The sequence below is a fragment of the Sarcophilus harrisii genome, chromosome 2 (assembly GCF_902635505.1).
Source record: "Sarcophilus harrisii chromosome 2, mSarHar1.11, whole genome shotgun sequence".
Lineage (NCBI taxonomy): Eukaryota > Metazoa > Chordata > Mammalia > Dasyuromorphia > Dasyuridae > Sarcophilus > Sarcophilus harrisii.
The window spans coordinates 263,928,487-263,950,617 of record NC_045427.1 but is presented as its reverse complement, the minus strand read 5'-3'; the positions used below and the strand labels follow the sequence as shown (position 1 = coordinate 263,950,617).

Sequence of the window (22,131 nt, the reverse complement as noted above, 5' to 3'; positions counted from 1 at the left end):
AAAGAGGTTGACTGCTTTATACAAGCTGAACTGGAGATCTCAATGGGACACTCCAGAAGGCAGATGATGAAGCAGAGATGGAACTGAGAGAGATTATTAGTAAGAGACAAAGATTTGGCAGATATGACATGAGGGCAGCCCATAGGAGCTGCTGAGATCATCAAAGGAATGCAGAGGAAAGAGAGCTTCAGTTAAAGCTTTGAGGAACATCCATACTTGATGTATCTTTAGCTGGGAGAAAAAAGCAGGCACAGAGAACCAATGGAGAACAATGTTATTAAAGAAGCCACAAAGGGAGTTTCCCAGTGGAAGATGTAGCAAACAGCATCATAAATTGCAGAAAACAAGGTGGATGAGGACTGTGACAAAAAAACAGCTGGAAGTGCAAACATTTGAGATTGTCAGTCTGTATCCTGTGTCTAGTTGGTAAATTCTTTTTTTTTTTTTTTTTTTTTTTTAAATTTAATAGCCTTTTATTTACAGGATATATACATGGGTAACTTTACAGCATTAACAATTGCCAAACCTCTTGTTCCAATTTTTCACCTCTTACCCCCCCCACCCCCTCCCCTAAATGGCAGGATGACCAGTAGATGTTAAATATATTAAAATATTAGTTGGTAAATTCTTAACAGATCCCCCCAGGCCAGCCTGAAGTTTCATCTGATGCTAGATGATGATCCAAGCAGCCTCATGCTAGGAAGGTTGCATAGCCAGAAGACCCTCCAGAGGTGGAGCCAAGACCTTAGGTCTAATCTCATTCCCCAAGTGCAGAGAGTGATGTCAAATTCAAATACAAACAAGAGCCACTGCCCATTGCACAAGGACCCCTGCAGGCCACACAATGACGTAGAAAACCACACACATGAATATAGCTATTTGTGATTAATTTATGTAGTTAAATATTTCCCAATTACATTTTGGTCTGGTTCAGGCCTCAGTGGGAGATGTTGTAGGCTACACGGTTGACATCTCTTTTCTAGACTATTTGGCAAAGTGAAGCTTTCAAGGATTCACGGGGACCTGGATATGAGGCCTCTTCTGGGAGGCCTCCCTGTCATCTTCAAATAAGATTACAAAACTGGCATTGATCTTAGTTTTAGAACACTTCTTCTATTTGTCTTTGTATCTTTGTGAAGTGTCTTTTTCAGCTGTGACAACCACTAAAACCAAGTATCAAAATAAAATAAATTAAGACCTTCAAATTACTACAAAGAAAGTGTTCAAAAGAAAAAAAAATCTGTTATACCCTTTGTTTGTTTTTTTAAAACAAAATTTTCAAAAATATTGAGGCATTATTCAATCACTTTGCTAAAAAAAAATTTTAGTAAAAAGTTTTGGACTATTAAAATTTTAAAATATGATTTATCTGTATCTTGCCCTTTAATTTTCATTTTTACATTTATAAGTAACATATTATATATGCACATATATACCATAGAATTTACATGATTTACAAATATATTTATAGAGGACATGGGAGCAAAAACTTTTTATTGATGTGGGTACCTACTCAAAAAAGTTTGGAGACCACTGCTGTAAAGTTTTGTGATACATTTATATAACCTTATTTTGAACTAAAATATCTGCATTTACATCTTAATACTCACTTTACATCTTAATACTTATTTGAATAAAAATATATTCCTTTCAAAATATCTTAATTTATATTTTTAACTGAGCTAATTCTCTTCTAGTTGTATAAAATTAGCAAGGCTATCCTGAGCACTTAATTTGTCCCTGATTAAGGGAACATTTTCTTATCATCATCAACAATAACTTAGAAGCAAAAGCCTAAATATTTTGTTGTCCTGGTATATAAAGAAAAGATATTGCAATTTGGTGTACAACCAAAAGCAAAGAGAAAATTCCTTAGCAACAAAAGGTTATCCTGAGGTCAAATATAGCTGCTATAAAGGGGAAACAGAGCAGGAAACCAGCTTCCTCCTTTTAGGGGAATGTCACAAAAAATTTTAAATTAGACTACCTATAAGTCCTCTTCAGAAAGAAAAGAAAAATATTTGTAAACTAAGATAATAAGCTTATCTATAAACTTTTAAAATTTAGCCATCAGAATAAAGTTATTACACTTTATCCAGCAAGGAATTAGGAAGGAACAAAGAGAAAAAAGAATTGTAGAGAAGATTAAGATATAAAATGGTTCTAAGCAAAGTAAACTCTAAAGATAAATAGAAATATTTATAGTTCTTTCTGAGCTGGCAAAGAATTGGAATAAGAAGAGGTACCTATCAATTGGGGAATGGATAAACAAATTATGATCTGCAAATGTGATGAAAACAATAAGAAATAATTTAGGTATATACATACATCTTTCTTTTAGACATGATCAATAGTAGAAATCTGCTTTATTAATTATAGGTGTTTGTAACAAGGATTTTATTTTTCTCTTAATGGAAGTCAGGAAGGAAAGAAAAAAATTTTGCTGATTGAAAAGAATTAATTAAAATTTGTTTTAAAGAACAAAAATATTAACCATGGACTCCTTTAGCAAATTCCCTTCTCAAAATGTTTTTAAATATATTAAAATATATATATATATATATTATTACAAAGCCTATCAATAAGACTGAAAAAAGTTTTTCAGATTTTTCTCTGATATAAGTTCACAAAGCCACTGAAATACACTTATGGGCCCTTCCTTACCTCTGCACTAGAAGATATTTTGCTTATGTTCTTTTGAACACTTTTAAGATAACTTGAGTATAGTCTTAGGAATACATCCCTCCAAAATCTATTAACTGTTTTTATAATATCTCTATTCAGTAGCCTAGTAATTAGTTTTTAACTTCATTTAATACAACCCTCTAAATCAAATTCGAATTATCCTCCTTAGATTTAATTAGGGAATATTATCATAGATGCATTATAACTGTGTAAGCACAGTATGTGAACTAATGAGATAAATCATTTTTTTTTAATTTACCTGCACAATTGTTTACCAGGAAATTTAAGATAGGTTTGGTTATCAATGATCTGTTGTTATTAATGAATATATAAATACTTCTATATCACTGGCTTTGCATAATAAATAGTGAGCCACCTTCAAAGACAAAAAGCCCTTGATACAAGTCCTAATTCTGACACATCCTAATGGCACATACTGGGCACACACCAACCTCTCAGTGATCTGGACAAGATTCTAATACTAGCAATTACAGAAAAGGGACCAAGTTACATTGCAGAATGAATTTCCTCACCTGAGAGTTCCTTATGCCAATGAAATCAAAGATCCAATTCCTAACTCTAGCCTTAGGATTCTGAAAGACTATTGTCCTAGGGACAATTAAGAAGAATAGAGAAAAAAATGGGTGCAATTGAACACCTAACCTGAGTTTTATATATTCACTGAACTCAGGATGTATTCATCACATCAATTCCACAAAAGGGCTAGGAAAAGGAAACAACAATCTGACCAGGGAATACTTCCAAACAAGAAAGTAGTCTTCCTGATCTCTAGAAGAAATTGATGTAATATAGATTGACATAAGAAATGATGGTGGTAGCAGAGTTCAGAATGAGTTTTACAAAAAAATGTTATTTCTCAAATTTTCAGTTTACTTTAAAAAATTAGTTTTTAGTATGCTTTCATATTTGTTAAAAGTACAGTTCATCTTACTGGAATTAGGACTGTTCTAGAAATCCAGAATATAATTGTGGAATATATTGCAGTCACTAAAAATACAGAGATAATAAATATTTGTTAAAGTGAAAGTCTAAGGACCTACTCTGTACAGTAGCATTACTTTAGTACATTAGGCACTGATGATTTTGTCAATATTAGTACTCTCTTCCAAAGATATATACATACATATATATATATATATATATACACACATGGTTGGGTAAATAATCTTGGGGAACTGATATGACTGAAAGATTCGTCTTGTTACCAATCTGGTGATCCTTGCTTACCAAGATAGCCAGAAGGATGATCAGATGACAGTTATGCAATCCATCACTGGGACAAACAAGGCCTTTTTAGCCTTAAAAAAATATTTTATTACCTAAGCATTCTCGAGTTAAAAGTCCATTCACAAAATGTCTTAGCCATATCTACGTTAGCACTACTCTTTCTGATGTTTACCTCATTGTTCTTTGTGATGTGACCTCTAGAATTCTTAAAAGACTGTAAAAACCCCACCCAAATCATATATGAAGGAAAGCCACTAGACAGAAAGAATTCGCAACTGCAGTTGATATTGATTCTCCCTCTGCTAAGATTTCACTTCACTTTTTTTAACTGATGGAATATTCAATCAAAAAAAATTAGAGACAAATAGTATATATGAAGTATGTGTCATATAATTTTTTGGTTCAGAAAACAAGGTTACTACATGTAAAGGCAAAACTAACAAAACCAATAATAAAATTCTAGAGAACAATTATATGTGTTGTATGTGATATATACACACTAATTATATCTTGTTGTAACAATCACAACATTGTACAACAGAAAGGTTGCTGGATTTGGAGTCACAATCCTTGATTTTGAATCCCCACTTTGCCTCCTACTTTCTAAATGACTTTGAATAAATCACTTAACTTCCTTGGGATCCTTAATTATAAAATCAAATCAGAGGTGTTAGACAATGATGGCCCATCAGGGGGTCTAAATGAGATAAGAACTTGGAAATACTTAACAAAATAAAAATACAATCAAATCTCAAATGTTAATAAGATGTAGTGTGCTAAATTCATATGGATTTAGTCCATTTTGTGGTCCTAGTTTCTTTTTAGAATTTGATACCAATGAACTAAATCAGGATTTCTTAAACTTTTCCCATTCACATCCTCTTTCTGCCTGTGAAATTTTTATGTGATTTCAGGTATACAAATTAAATATTCACTGATAACAAATCACAATTTTGTGACACCCTTCCCATGTCCACTTATGGCCCACATTTTAAGAAATTGGAGACTAAATGATAACCCTTCAGCTCTTTCCAGCTCCGGAGCTGAAGCTATGAATGCCTCTCTTACCATGTATAACTTTCCAACCAAAAGGAGTAAAGCAAAACCATAAAAAAACCCAATCAACAGTTACAAGTGTTTCACATTTGTTCTTCCTCAAAGACTGCTGGTCCTAGAAAATTAAAAACCAAACCTAGCAATTAAAATATGATCTTCATACTTCTTGCCTTCTTAATGGGTGGGGCAGGAGAAAAAAAATTGAATATGAAAATTTTTTAAATAAGGAAACTTTTAAAAAAATGATTACATAACAAAATTTTTCTGAAGGAACACCTTGCATAACTCCAAATATAAACCTAAGATCAACACAGAAATGTGTTGAAGCAATTAGATAGCAATATAGATAGAGTGCTTAGCTTAGAGTCAGGAAGAACTAAGACCACATATGGCTTTAAATAGTTACTAAATGTGTGATCGAACAAATCACTTAGCCAGCTAGTCTACCTAAGCTTCCTCAAATGTAAAATAATAATAATAATAATGTAAAATGTAATTTATGAGTCAAGCCCAGTGCAAACAGGAGATTTGAGAGGTCTGGAAGTAACTTCTGTGGCTAGGAGAGCCCCATGGACGGGATCCCGACCATATTGAGATAGCTTCCTAACGGAAGCCAGCTCCCTCTCTGATTAACTGTGTGTGTGACCTCACAGACCCTTTTAAAGTCCACCACAGGAGGAGATTGCTCTTTATCCTGGGGTAGCTGAGCCAAGTAGATGGATAGCCAAGAGAGGTAAGGAGCTTGATAGTGAATACATGGGTCTCTCACAGACCAGGTGTTCATTTGGGAGTTAATAGGCAGGGAATTATGTGAAAAAGTATAATAAAGACTTTAAGTTTGCACATGGCTGTTCTTGAGCATGCTATCGATTATTAAACTACAATTTGTGGTGTTCTCTTCTTTTGTATAATATGATGGTTCTCTGGGAGCAGGTTTCTTGGGGAGGTTTCTGGAGGCAGCCTTTGTTTCAGTTCAGAGTAATTATCACCTCAAATACAGCCAGGAGTTAAACAATCTTTTATTGTCTCTCCCAAAATAGCGCGGTTAGTTTTCTTAGAGGCCTCTCTCTCTGCTTGGTTCCAAGAGCTCTTGCAGCTTGTCCTTTGTCACCTCCAGCTCCCTCTGAATCTTGGTTCTACTGCTCCAAATCCTCCGTTCTGCCCAACTGCAGTCTCTAGCTTGTCAATCTTCCGAACTGACTGACTTCACTAATTCAGCTCCTTTTATGATCTTTTAGAGGTGTAAACTCAAAGATTGACTCCTCCAAGAGTGGGATTATGGGAGGTGTGAAGTCACAAAGTTACAAAGTTAACTTTGTGAATCTTCTGTACTTGTGAACTCCAATGTGTGAGCTCTAATGTAGAAACTCCCTTAAAGGTGTGAGCTCTAATGTGTGACCGCTAATGTGTTAACTCTTAAAGGTGTAAGCATTGTTTCTATCAACTCCATTGAGTTATCACTAGGATTCTAACAACGATTCAAGAAATCATAGCCAGAGACCTCTAAAGGCCTCCGAGGAGGCGAGTCAGGTTAAAGTTAGTTGATACTGCAAAGGTCAATGGCCAGAGGATTCTCTGACGCCCTGGGAATTAGGAGAGACTGGCAATGTGAAATATTGAGTAACACTAGGGCATTTGCAAATGAAGTGACTGCTCAGGGTTAAGTAATAAATGGTATTTTACAGTAAAATAGCACCTATATCCCAAGGTTCCTGTGAGGATCAAATGAAATATCTGTAAAGTGCTTAGCACAGTACCTGGCACATATTAGATGCTTAAAAATGTTTGGTCCTTTTCTCTTCCCCCTTATTTTAAGAGGTATAACTTATTCATACACAGACAAGTAATAGGTTTCTGAATATTAAAAGTAATGTGTTGGAAAGGCACAGTAACTAATAACATGGGACATGGACATCAAAGGTAAAGATTAAGGTATATTAGTTGAAAGCGGATAAGAATAGGAAAAATATTAATTGTAGCTATTCTTTCCTATGCCATTTCAGATACAAATTCTCTGTTGTTGTTTTTTTACAGAATGAAGACAAATTTTGAATTGAAAGGCATTATAGATCAAGTACTGAATACCTCTATTATGTACTTATACTTAAATAAATATCACTTCGTGTTTTTTGTCACATCCAGAATGCTGGTCTATAGCAATGAGTGTCAATAGAAAGTCTACATTTTTAAATAACAAAGAAATATTCTGAGTTCATAACAAGAAGAGATGTGTAAAAATGTCAATTATAAAAAGATATATTAGTGATTATTAATAATAGGATACAAGAGGAAGCCAATTCTACCTTAGGTCACAATGAAAATAATTTTTAAAAGATCACCAGCATGTCTAAAAAAACCAAACTAAGCCATACAGTTTTAAATTATTATACTCAAAATTTACATTATTTCTTAGTAACATGTGTCACACTACCTCATTTGATAATGATCAGTATTGGCCATGAAGAAGAATTACAAATAAAAAACACATATTCATTCCCACTCTAGAATAGAATGTTGTTAAGGACCATGCCTAAGTGAAAGTGCAGGTCAATTCTCTGAGAGAGCCTTCACAGCTGTGGATCATAACATCTGAAGGAGCTGCAAAGCAGCTTTTACTAATGCAGATGTTCCTTGCAGGCTGGGAATGAAATAAACTGAAGGCAGAGGGAAGAGGAGAGAAGTCAGACAAGGCAACTGCATCTCAGTGGAGAGGTCAGAGAACAGCAACTTCCTCTTAGTCTCCTTGTATCACCAACATCATCCTCTCACATAGAGATCCATTCTACAGGTCTGAATTAGATCTCCAGCAACCAGTGGCAGGTGGCTCCCGTATCACAAGAGAATGTGAAAACTTAAAAACCAAATAAAATTCAAAAGGAATTCTTTTAAATTATTTTTTAAAAAATTCAAAAAACTGTTTCAAAAAATTTTAAACTAGTTATTAATCTACATAATATTCATTTTACATTCTTTCACTATCAATGCAAATTTCATCATATCCTGGACTTCTTAGCTAATCACAGTAGAAGCAGGTACCAAAACACTCATCATCAGTGGATGACTATTAACCTTTTAACAATAATGATAATGATAGACATTTATTCAGCACTTTAAGGCTTTCAAAGTGTTTTACACACAAGAAACAAGTTCTCATTTGATCCTCAAAACAACTTAACATAGGCGCTATTAGTACTATTTAATAGAAAATATTGTGTGCCCCATGCACATTATTTTGTTCTTAGTGTCTTTTTCCCCCCTTTTCCCTTAGCAATCTCTCACACAGAAAAATCTCACAAATTTATAATTCCAGCTTTAAGCTATTTCCTGAGCTGCAGATCTACAATTCCAACTGCCCAAAGACATCTTTATTCAGATCTCCCTCCAGTAGTTTAAACTAACCACATTCAGACCTCAGTTATCTTTCTCTTACAGACTCTTAAATTTCTGGCAGCCATACAATAATCCCTCTAACAACTATGTTCAGTAATTTGGGGTTATTTTTGACTCTTTTCTCTCCCATCTCTCATATCCAATGAGCTATCAAGTCATAGAATCATATATTTTGAACTGCAAGTGATCTCACAGACCATATTTTAAAATTGAGGAAACTGAATCCAGAAGGGCAAGTAATGGGCTTAACATCATAGTGGTGGAAGTACAAAAATGTGAATCCTGATCTCCTGACTTCAGTTCTCTGACTGTTCCACAAAGGAGGCAAGGTTAAGAAAGGAGAAAAGCAGAGATAAGCTGAAAGCTTTAATTGTAGGTCTTATGAGAGACTGTATGTGTTATCCAAGGACTAATGAGGCTAAGTTTAGAGAAGCTCACAGTAAGAAAGTCCACAAAATAACAAATACTTCAACCACACACACTCTCAACGTCTTTTAATACGACAAAAAAGTGGTACAGCAGAGGGAAGGAAGACACAAAGAGGCTATTTCAATATTTAATAATATATAAAAAAAAATTTATCTTAAGAATACTAAAAATCGTGGTGACCTTGGATTAGAAAGTACTATTAAGGTAGAATTTTTCATATTGAGGGTTATTAGGTGGCAAATACTTTCCTTCATATAAAACATTTTTCTAATCCAACTTAACAAAAACATTCTTTTTTTTTTAACATGTTAAAGTATATCTTAAATACAATATATGTGTACATGTTCATACAGTTTTCTTGTTGCACAAGAAAAATCAGATTTAGAAAGGTAAAAATAATGTGGGAAGAAAAACAAAAATGTAAGCACTCCACATTCATTTCCCAGTATTCTTTCACTGAGTGTAGCTAGTTCTGTTCATCACTAATCAATTGGAATTGATTTGGATCCTCTCATTACCAAAGACAGCCACTTCGATCAGAATTGATCCTCATATAGTATTGTTGTTGAAGTGTATAATGATCTCCTGGTTCTGCTCATATCACTTAGCATCAGTTCATTTAAGTCTCTCCAAAACTCTCTGTATTCATCCTGCTGGTCATTTCTTACAGAACAATAATATTCCATAACATTCATATACCATAATTTACTCAGCCATTCTCCAATTGATGGGCATCCATTCAATTTCCAGTTTCTAGCCACTACAAAAAGGGCTGCCACAAACATTTTTACACATACAGGTCCCTTTCCCTTCTATAATATCTCTTTGGGATATAATCCCAAGAAACACTGCTGGATCAAAGGGTATGCACAGTTTGATAACTTTCTGAGCAGAGAAAAAAAAAACAAAAAAAAACTTTTTGAGCAGAGTTCCAAACTCCTCTCCAGAATGGTTGGATCTGTTCACAACTCCACCAATGATGTATCAGTGTCCCAGTTTTCCCATATCCCCTCCAACAATCATCATTGTCTTTTCTTGTCATCTTAGTCAATCTGACAAGTGTGTAGTGGTATCTCAGAATTGTCTTAATTTGCATTTCTCTCATCAACAGGGATTTGGAGCACCCTTTCATATGCATAGAAATAGTTTCAATTTATCATCTGAAAATTCTGTTCATATACTCTGACCATTTATCACTTGGAGAAATGGCTTGATTTCTTATAAATTAGTCAATTATATTTTGGAAATGAGGCCTTTATCAGAACCTTTAATTGTAAAAATGTTTTCCCTTTATTGTTTCCCTTCTAATCTTGTCTGCATTAGTTTTAACAAAAACATTCTTAAAAGCTATACAGAATTTACAGTAGGATAAGGTTATGTTTTTTAAAAATCAATCCAAGTTAAAATGATATAAATTAACTGTAAAAAGAATTTCTGTCCTAATCTTTCAAGAGTAGCAGTGTAACTTGAACTGAATCTACAAAGTGAGAAAAGGCTGAAAGAGAACTGAACAGATGATAAATGTTCTCCTTAGCCACACAGTACCTTTTCTCCTCCACCCCCATTAAAAAAAAAAAAAAAAAAAAAAAACCCACACAGCAAAAAGAACAAATAAGGAATGATGGCCAGTGACTACTAGTTGTCAAAATTAGGCGATTTAACTATTTTAAACTCAACACAGATTATATGTCAGCTCCTTTTACTCAACTCTTCTCAAAGTTTACAGCTGAAGCAAAATATGATTCAGTAGTATTTCATATAAATTTTGCACTTAGAAAAATTGGGATTGACCTCAGATCTGTTAACTGCCAGTAATATAAAAAACATGTGGTCACTTGTAGCTAGTATTTTATCTTTTACACTGCATTTTTCTCACAATAAACCTGGGAAGTAAATGAGAATAATATTTGTAATATTCTACAGATAAGGAAACAGTTTCAGAGAAGACCTGACCAAGGTCACATAACTGGAAAATGTTTTCTACTGCAAAAGTTTCATAAATTTAACAACAAAAAAATTTTTTTAACTTTATTTCTGAAGAAAATGTTTTAAAATGTTGGAGGGGATGTAGGAAAACTGATTTACTAATGCATTGTTGAAATGCTCCAACTATTTTGGAGAGCAATTTGAGCTCTGCTCAAGCACACCCAGCAATAATAAGCTGTGATGTGAGGTGTATAGGGCTTTTTGACCCTATATTAAATGATCCCATACACTATTACATCCAGCAGTACTCACTATTCACTATTGGGTCTATATGCAAAGAGATCATAAAAGAGAGGAAACGAGTCAAATGCAAAAATGTTTTTTGTAACAATTTGTTTTGTAGTGGCAAGAAACAGGAAATCGAATGGCCATCAATTGGAGAATGGCTGCATAAGTTATGGTATATAAATGTTATAGAATATTATTGTTCTATAAGAAATAATCAGCAGGATGAATGATTTCTGAAAGGCCCGTAGAGACTTACATGAACCGATGCCGAGTAAAGTGAGCAAAATCAAGAAAACATTGTACAAAGTAATAACAAGCTTATGTGATGATCAACTGTGATGAATTTGGCTCTTCTCAGCAATACAGTGATCTAAGACAATTCCAATAGACTTGTGATGGAAAATGACTGGCATACAGGGAGACAACTATGGAGACTGAATGTGGATCAATGCATAGTTTTTCACCTTTTTGTTTTGTTTGCTGCTTCTTTCTTGTGGTTTTTCCCCTATTCTGATTTTTCTTTCAAAATATAACAAACATGGAAATACATTTAAAAGGATTGCACATATTTAACCTAGGTAGATGTATAAATGTCAACATTTTTAAAAATTAACTTTATGATGGCAATGTTTTTGATGCATGCCATATGATAGCAATTATACAAGTAACAGCCTTCTTAAAGTATATAGAAAATAATTTAATCTTTATGGGTCAGCATCAAAATTATAAATAATTATTGTACTCAGCAATAATAAACTGTGAGGTCCTTTGTATCACTGAGGTGCATAGGGCTATTTGACCCTATATTAAATGGTTCCATATACTATTACATGCTTTATCCTGCATGTTCCAATATAGTTTTCCTTTCAATGCTGGCCTCTAGGAGTAAAGTCCATCTTTTCCCCTCTAATATGGAAAACCAAATAGCAATACATTAAAACTGTACCAAATAGAATAGCTATTTTTGCTGTCATTATTTCCTTTGAAAGAAGACATGAGGGGCAGGTAGGTGGCCCAGGGGATAGAACACCAGCCCTGAAGTCAGGAAGACCTGAGTTCAAGTCTGACCTCAGACACTTAACACTTCCTGGTTATGTGACCCTGGGCAAGTCGCTTAACTCCAACTGCCTCAGCAAAAAAAAAAAAAAAAAAAAAAAAAAAAAAAAAAAGACATGATTTGTAAAGGAAGCAAATTTGAGTACATGGATTTTATCATATCATTTTAGCTGTCCCTTTTTTTCCCCTTCCTGCTTCCTATCTATGTCCTAAATAAGAGAGATATTTCTGTTCTTAAGATAACTGAAACAAAAACAAAAGTACTAACATGCTGTAATAATAGTTATCTACAAAAAGAGGAAAGTCCCACAAACATTTACATAAAGTCATACACTGGAGTCAGAGAAGAAGAAGTAGACTGATGGTACAATATTATCAGGGAAGTAAAATAGCAAAAGTCACTTTGAATCCCAAAGTACACTTACAACAATGACAAACATGAACCAGCGAATGATCATATACTACAAACTCTCTAAAAAGAATTACTAAGTCTCAAAAATACATAAACTACAGGGTAGTAATTTATATGACCACTTTAATTATGCTCCCGTGGTTGGAAAAAGGGCAGCTACATCTGTGATTTTATATAAATAAGGATTTATAAAGCCCATGTAATCAAAAATTTGGCACTGGTAGCAACAGGATTAGAGAACATTTTAAATAACACATAAAATTATAAAACATATTGGTAATACTGAGACAACTATGGATAACAATACCCAGATTTAAAAATCGCCAGGCATTTTCTAGTCCGGACCATAATTGGTACATCACATTTTTACTTGTAATTTGACAGTAACTCTATTATATTGGATGAGCCTCATCACAGACATGAAAGGCCAGCTTTCAACAACATGAAGACTACATAGAATGGTGTCTTTTAATACTTGCAATACCTTGTTTCAAAGAAGCTCAAAGTGCATTCACCACATGGGTTGAACTGTAACTACCTACTGTAACTCCCCCTCTGCCAGCCATTAATTCCATCTTGATGAGATGACAAGCAGAGGGAAAATGACTACTTCTCAAAGGAACAACCGGTGTTTTCCTTCCACTTTCTCTGTGAATCATTCTTTCCTTTCCAACTTGCATAGTAACTAATGGCCACGGCGGGAAGGGTCGAGGAGCAAGAAGAGCTTGCAACATCCCTCCAAGACTTCATGCACTTGAGGGACTTTTCCCCATCTCCCCCATCTCCCCCATCTCCCCCATCTCCCCCATCGCTGAATCAGAGAAGCTATCTCATCCTCGCTTTGTACGGCAACATCAAAGCTACCAGCCTTCCAGGGAAAATTCTCCGGCTTCCTCCGACACACCCTTAATCGGAACAAGAGCGCTTCAAACTCCGGGCTCGGAAGGTCGGGGAATGCTCACACTAAGTGTGCGTACACACCCACCAAGACACACACCCTTGGGGTGTGAGTACACTATCGTCCAGAAGTGTTCCTTACCCTATATAGGTATATACATACCCATACACACACACACCCCTCCTCCCGAGAACGGAGTAAGAATAGTTAACTGGATGCTTCCCTTCCGCTCAGGGGGGTCCGCGCCGCTCCCACCCTCCTCCCAGGTCAGGGACCCCCTCTCCCTCCCCTTCCCGGTCCCCTTTCCCTCCCCCTCCCCCCCTCCCCTCCCCCCATCGCAGCGCCCGAGCCTCTTCCCCGTCATTTTTCTTCTCTCATTATTCGCCTCTCCACCATTTTTTTTAAAGTCACGCGAAGTTTCTTTTCTTCCAGAACCTCCCCCGGCACTTCCCCGGGTCCCGACTCCAGGACCCGGACCCCGGGGGCTCTACTCACCAGAGAACGTCGCCCTTCCCCTTCCAAGAGGTTCAAACCGGACTTGGTCAAAGATAAGATTCTGGGCTGCGTCCCCCCTGACGCATGCGTACTCAGAACCCTCCACATTTCCCCCTTTACCCCGCCCCCATCGGGCGCCTGCGCACTTCCCCAACTCCGGTACCACCTACCAGGGCACGCCCCTGGAGCTACTGCCAATCAGCGCACAGGAGAGGGAGGTTTAAATCTTCCACCCAGAAAAAGAACTGCTGCCCCATCTAGTACATCAATTAGTCCTGAGTTGTTTTTGAAGGAGTCTCAGGCTGCGTGTAAAGTTCTTTTTCTAGTGTTACTGTAGTTCTCTTTCTTTTTTTCCCACTCTTTTGTGAAACCAAATATAGGTGCAGCTGATCTAAAAACAACACAATTCAACAAAGTATTTATTTGGCAAGTCACATATTGTACTGAGGATACTAAGATAAAACAAGAACAACCCAATTCCTGTCCTTTAGGAAATTATATTGCAACTTGTGCATAGAATTGTAAAATGGGGTGACCTTGAATTAGATGACTTCTAAAAATCTTTCTAACTGTAAATCAATGTTCCTATAGTCCTAAACAAATACAAAATGTATTATACAATATGATAAATATGTTGTAATAATATATAAGATGATGTGATACAATGTAATGTCTAACAAGTAATATAATTAATGTAATATAAAATGTAAAGTAATTTCCACAATTTCCCACCCCACCTTGGTTATATACTCGTCACTTTTCACTTAGCCTATTGCCTTGTGGTTGGTCTCTCTACCTCAAATCTCTGACCTTAGTGCTTACCAAGGCTAACCTCTATTTAGTCAAGTGATCTCATTCTGTCCTCTCTTCTCCAACAAACTGTCCCCTCTGACACTACCAACTCACTCACTCATTTTCAATCTCTCCCTCTCTACTGGTGTTTTGCCTACTGTCTATAAATATGCCGATGAATCCCTCATCCTAAAAAAAAGAAAAGACCCTCACTTGGAGAATAACATACACAGTCAATTGGGTATAGAAATCTATTTTAACCTAGAGGAGTAAGAGGTAAGAAGAGAAGGCAAGAATGGTGAGAGGGTGGATTTCGACTAAAAGCAAAATACTTTTGAAGAGGAATAAGATGATATGAGAAATAGAGAAAGAAAAACAAGGAAAATAGGAAATAGGGAAAATAGGAAAAAAGAAATACACAGTTAAGGCAGCTAAGTGGTGCACTAGATCCTGAAATCAAGAAGATCTGACTTCAAATGTAATCTCAGACACTTAACATGTCCTAGTTGTATATCCCTGGGCAAGTCACTTCACCCCAATTGCCTCAGAAAAAAAAAAGAATTCATGAATGAATTTTTACAGCAAGTTTCCCTGATAAAGACCGCATTTCTCAAATATATAGATAAAGAGAAAAAGGAAGAGAGAGGGAGAAAGAGAGAGCCAGAACTGTGTCAAATTTACAAAAATGCAAGTCATTCCCCAATTGATAGTCAAAGGATAAGAACAAGCAACTTTTTTTTTTCCTGAGGCAGTTGGGATTAAGTGACCTGCCCAGGGTCACACAGTCTGGGAGTGTTAAGTGTCTAAAGTCATACTTGAATTCAGGGGTGGTGACTTCAGGGGTGGTGCTCTATCCCCTGCGCCACCTAGCTGCCCCTAAACAGGCAATTTTAAGAGGAACCATGAAAATAAAGCTATGTTCATAAGAAAAAATTGCTCCAAATTTCTATTGATTGAAAAAAATGCAAATTAAAACAACTCTAAGGTCCCAATTCACACCTATCAAATTGGCTAAAATGACAAAAAAGGAAAGCAACAAATGTTGGGTGGGATATAGGAAAATTGGGACATTTTAAATAGCACTGTTAGTGAAATTATGAACTGATCCAATATTCTAGAGAGCAATTTGGAACTAGTCACAAAGGGCTATAAAACTGTATATCTTTCACACTTCTCAGATAGACTAAGGTGACAGGAAAAGATAATGATAAAAGTTGTACAGGATGTGGGAAAACTGGGACACTAATATATTGTTGGTGGAGTTGTGAAATGATCCAACCATTCTGGAGAGCAATTTGGAACTGTGCCCAAAGGGTTATCAAATCCTGCATACTCTTTGATCCAGCAGTATGTTTACTTGATCTGTATCCCAAAGAAATCATAAAAGAGGGGAAAAGACCTACATATGTAAAAATATTTGTAGCAGCGCTTTTTGTAGTGGCAAGGAACTAGAAATTAAGTGGATGTCCATCAGTTGGGGAATGGTTGAATAAGTTATAGCATATGAATATAATGGAATATTATTATTCTATAAGAAACAATGAGCAGATTGATTTGAGAAACAGCCTGGAAAGACTTACATAAACTGATGCTGAGTGAAGTGAGCAGAACCAAGAGAACATTGTACACAGTAACAAGAGTATATCATGATCAAACTGTGATAGACTTTGATCTTTTCAACAGTGAGATGATTTAAATCAGTTCCAATAAACTTGTAATGGAGAGAACAATTTGCATCCAGAAAGAGGACTATGGGGACTGAATGTGGATTAAAACATAATATTTTCACCTTTTTTGTTATTTGCTTGCTTTTTTCTCACTTTTTTTCTTTTTGATCTGATTTTTCTTGTGTAGCATGATAAATGTGGAAATATGTTTAACCTATATTGGATTACTTGCTATCTAGAGAAAAGGGGATGGAGAAGGGAGGGAGAAAAAATTGGAACCAAGGTTTTGCAAAGATGAACGTTAAAAACTATCTTTACATGTATTTTGAAAATAAAAAGCTATTATTAAAAAAGATTATGTGATGATCAACAGTGATAGACTTGTCTCTTCTCAATAATGCAGTGATTCAGGACAATTTCAATAGATTTGGGATGGAAAATGCCATTTGCATCCAAAGAAAGAACTATGGAAACTGATGTAGATTGAAACATAGTATTTTCACCTTTTTTTTTTTTTTTTTGGTTTGGTTTTTTTCTTTCTCATTTTTTTTTCCTTTTCATCTGATTTTTCTCATACAACATAACCAATGTGGAAATATGTTTTTAAAAATTGCAAATATTTAGTCAATATCAGAATTGCCTGCTATCTTAGAGTGGAAAGAAAAATGTGGAACACAAAGTCTTATAAAAGTCAATATTGAAAACTATTTTTACATGTTTTTGGAAAGTAAAATATATTGAGAATTTTTAAAAAGAAGAGCAAAAGTGAGATTGAGGGGGGAGGGAAAATGTTTCCTTTATTGAAAGTGTGTTCCCTTTAAGATTATCATTCTGAAACTGTGATCCCTTTTGGAGTCTCACCCCAGCTAAGTTATCTTTCAGGGATGCCAAACCCTTTGATTCAATTAGAAATCTTGGTCAAAAAGCACTCCTTTGAAATGTTGTTAATTCCATTGGAGATCTCAGCTGGATGCTAATAAACAAACTAGGCCTGGAAACTTTGGCTTCCTTTTCAACCTGAAGCCTCAAGACTCCTGTTAAAGGGCAGTTTCTGAACTCGGTTTTTGCAGAAGGTCCAAAACAGCTTGCTCTGCTTTTAGGACCCTGCCAACTGAGAAGTCACTCTCTTCTTAGTGTCAGCCTCCATTTCCCTAATAGGACTTTGTCACTAAAGAAGTCAGTCTCTTAGCAAAACTGACTGCCTATCTACCAATAAATTTTCATTTTTGCCAATTAATAATTTGGGTTCATGAATTTTTTTATGAAGAACCTGTGCAACAACCATAAGGGGATTTTAGCAACTCTCTGACTGCCACTAACCTCATCAGGATCAATGACAGGAAGGTGCCATACAAGGCAGAGGCTCATGAGGCAGATTAATAAAGTGAGAACATCCTGGAAAAAAATTTTTTTTTTTAAATTGTGCATAGCTTTGACCCTTTGTATACTACTTAAGTGTAGGTTTGTATTCCAAAGATATTAAAGGAGGAAATGGAAAGGGGTTTATATATATACGAAAATATTTGTGACAGCTCTTTTGTGATGGCAAAGAATCAGAAATTAAGGGGATATTCAATTGGGGAATGTCTGAATATGTTATGATATATGATTGTGATGGAATGCTAATATGCTATAAGAAATGATGGACGGAATGCTTTCAGGAAAATCTGAAAAGATTGACATGACCTAATAAAACGAGCAGAACCAGGAGAACATTGTACACCGTAATGGCAATGTTTTAATAACTACAAATAACTTTGCTATTGACAGTAATACAAAGATCCAAGACAATTACAAAGGACTTATGATGAAAAAATGCTATCTATCTCCAGAAAAAGAATTTGTGGAGTCTGAATGCAAATCGAAGCATACATTTTTAATTTCTTTTATTTTTCTTGGGGTTTTTTGTTCTGTTTTCTTTCACAGCATGACTAACATGAAAATATGGTTTCATGACTATACATGTATATCCTATATCAACCTACTTACCTTTCAATTGGGGTAAAGGGAGAGACGATATTTGGTACTCAAAATTTTGAAAAGCAAAAATCAAAAACTGTTTTTATGTGCAATTGGGAAAAAAATCCTTCACTTGATCCTTCTATCCCTACTATTCCTGTTTTTCTTCTTCTCTTTGTAGCTAATTTCCTTTAATAGTCCATCTATAATAGATGCCTCTATTTTCTCTCTTCTTAATTCTCTTCTTTACTCCTTACAATCTACCTTCCAACTTTATCATTCTACTCTCCAAAGTTACTAATGATCACTTAGTTGCCAAATGCAATGGTCTTTTCTTGATTTTCATTCTCCTGGACCTCTCTGCAGCCCTGGATCCTGTTAATCACTCTCTCCTTCTCTTTGATGCACTGTCTGTCTCTTTCCATCTCTCTGTCTTTGTCTGCTTCTGCATGTCTCTCTTTACATTTCTGTGTCTCTGTCTTTCTCCCTTTTTCTCTTTCTTCTGAACTCCATTTCCTCCTGATTTTCTTCCTACCAATCTGACAGATCATTTTCTTTCTCTTTTGCTCTATCCTCCTCCTCATCAAGTCCTCTAACTATAAATGTCACTCAAGGTTCTGTCCTGAGTCTTCTCTTCTCCCTCTATACTATTTCACTTGATGATCTCATCAATTCCCATTGTTTAATTACTATTTTTATGTTATTCATTCTTAAATCTAACCTCCCTGCTACAATTTCTCTGCTGCCCTCCAATCTCACATCTCCAAATGCCTTTCAAATATTTCAAACTAGATGTAGTGAGTATGACATAGATGAAGATCCAGCAAAAGAGACTAAGAAAGAGGATCATATAAGTAGAAAGAGAACCAGGAGAAATAGTGTTGGAGAAACAGAGAAGAGAATATAACAGAAAAGAGGATGTTGAACAATGTCAAAGGCCTCAGAGAGAACAAAAATATTAAAGACTGAGAAAAAGTCATTAGATTTAACAATTAAGAAATTATCAGTAATTTGGAGACAGCAGTTTCAGTTGAACGATGAAGTCAAAAGCTAAATTGTACACAGTTAAGAAAAGAATGAGAAAAGAGGAAGTGGAAGAACCTATTGGAGGCAGTTAGATGGTGCAGTGGGGAAGTAGCTAGTAGGCAGGGAGAACATTTTTTCTTTTTATTAAAGCTTTTTATTTACAAAGCATATGCATGGGTAATTTTTCCAACATTGACCCTTGCATAACCTTTTGTTCCAAATTTTCCCCTCCTCCCCTAACAAGCAGATAGTCCAATACAAGTTAAATATATTGAAATACATTTTAGATCCAATATATGTATACATATTTATACAGTTATCTTGTTGCACAAGAAAAATCTGATCAAAAAGGAAGAAAAACAAAAACTGGGAAAGAAAACAAAATGCAAGAAAATAACAACAGAGAGAGTGAGAATGCTATGTTGTGTTCCACACTCTGTTCCCACAGTTCTCTCTCTGGGTGTAGATGGCTCTCTTCGTCACTGTGAAGTGCCCAGGCAAGAGAAAAACAGGGCAGCCAAAATAATAAAGTTTTAAGAGCGTTTATTGCTATCTAGAGACTGAACCCCAACACCAACACTGGAGAAGTCAATAATGAATGGCCTCAGGGCCATATATTTATAGAAAGAAGAGAGAGACAAAAAGTTATCAAACTGTGCATACCCTTTGATCCAGCAGTGTTACTACTGGGATTATATCCCAAAGAGATTATAAAGAAGGGAAAGGGACCTGTATGGGCACGAATGTTTGTGGCAGCCCTTTTTGTAGTGGCTAGAAACTGGAAACTGAATGGATGTCCATCAGTTGGAGAATGGCTGAATAAATTGTGGTATATGAAAATTATGGAATATTACTGTTCTGTAAGAAATGACCAACAGGATGATTTCAGAAAGGCCTGGAGAGACTTACACGAACTGATGCTGAGTGAAATGAGCAGGACCAGGAGATCATTATATACCTCAACAACAATACTAGATGATGACCAGTTCTGATGGATCAGGTCATCCTCAGCAACGAGATCAACCAAATCATTTCTAATGGAGCAGTAATGAACTGAAGTAGCTATACCCAGAAAAAGAACTCTGGGAGATGACTAAAAACCATTACATTGAATTCCCAATCCCTATATTTATGCACACCTGCATTTTTTATTTCCTTCAAGCTAATTGTACAATAATTCAGAGTCTGATTCTTTTTGTACAGCAAAATAATGTTTTGGTCATGTATACTTATTGTGTATCTAAGTTATATTTTAATATATTTAACATCTACTGGTCATCCTGCCATCTAGGGGAGGGGGTGGGGGGGGGTAAGAGGTGAAAAATTGGAACAAGAGGTTTGGCAATTGTTAATGCTGTAAAGTTACCCATGTATATATCCTGTAAATAAAAGGCTATTAAATAAAAAAAAGAAAAAAGAAAAAAGAAAAAAAAAATACCATCTGCATTAGGGAGTGAAGAACTAGTAATAAACTTCTAACTACAAAGATTCAAGATTATGTTTCTTACAGTGCCATTTGGGTGCTTTTTCACTTCAACTGCACAATTGAAACTGATTTGAATCATTTCAATATTGAAGAGAGCCACAACCATCAGAACTGATAGTCTTGTTGTTGCTGTGTACAATGATCTCCTGGTTCTGCGCATTTCACTTTGCATCAATTCACATAGGCCTCTCCAAGCCTCTCTAAAATCATCCTGCTGGTCATTTCTTACAGAACAATAGTATTCAATTTCCAGTTTCTTGCCACTACAAAGAGGGTTGCCAGAAATATTTTTGCACATGTGGGTCTCTTTCCCTCCTTTAAGATCTCTTTGGGATATAATCCCAATAGAAAGATTGCTCAATCAAAGGATATGCATAGTTTGATAACTTTTTGAGTATAGTTCCAATTTGCTCTCCAGAATGTTGGATCCGTTCACAGTTGCACCAACAATGTATCAGTGTTCCAGTTTTCCCACAGCCCCTCCAACAATTGTCATTATCTTTTCCTGTCTTCTTAGCCAATCTAACAGATGTGTAGTGGTATCTCAGAGTTGTCTTGCATTTCTCTGATCTATAGTGATTTGGAGCATCTTTTCATGTGGCTACAAATAGTTCCAATTTCTTCATCTAAAAATTGTCTGTTCATATTCTTTGGCCATTTATTCATTGGAGAATGCCTTGAACTATATTATAAATTTGAGTCAATTCTTTATATATTTTAGAAATGAAGCCTTTATCAGAACCTTTGGATGTAAAAATATTTTTCAGTTTATTGCTTCCCTTTCTAATCTTGTCTGCATTAGTTTTATTTGTACAAAAACTTTTAAACTTAATATAATCAAAATTACATATTTTATGATCAATAATGGTCTTTGGTCACAGCTTTGGTCACATTTTCTAGTTCTTTGGTCACAAATTCCTTTCTCTTCTGCAAATATGAGAGGTAAACTATCCTATGTTCTAATTTGTTTATAATATCATTCTTTATGTCTAGATCATGAACCCATTTCAACCTTATCTTGGTATATGCTATTAGGTATGAGTCTGTATGGTTCAGAAATGGTGAGGGGTCACCATTTAATCAAAAAAACTGGAGAAATCTCTAGAAGCAAAGCAAAGTTTATTATACATTCTCATGAGAAGGGTGTCCCATCCTTCAAAGCAGACAATGAAAGGGAGGAAGCACACTTTTAATCCCTAATGCAAATACCCCCTCCCACCACTGACCCTCATCCTTATTGCTGAGGATCTTACATTCTAAACTACCCAAGAAATTGAACTTGACCAATAAGTACATAGTTGCCCATATTTGACTGAAA

The 22,131-nt window shown here is 35.4% G+C and overlaps 1 protein-coding gene across 2 annotated transcripts in view; it reads right to left on the bottom strand.

Moving 5' to 3' along the window:
- SNAP23 (synaptosome associated protein 23) overlaps positions 1 to 14,002 on the bottom strand; it is a 56,258-nt gene extending 42,256 nt beyond the window's left edge. The window contains exon 1 of one of the 2 annotated variants that reach the window (XM_012546695.3): positions 13,884 to 14,002. The gene's annotated coding sequence lies outside the window, so the exon portion shown is untranslated. Of the gene's footprint in view, positions 1 to 3,933; positions 4,772 to 13,883 lie in introns of those variants that run through there. The other variant, XM_031952163.1, reaches the window with a different exon arrangement.
- Between the last annotated feature and the right edge of the window lie 8,129 nt (positions 14,003 to 22,131).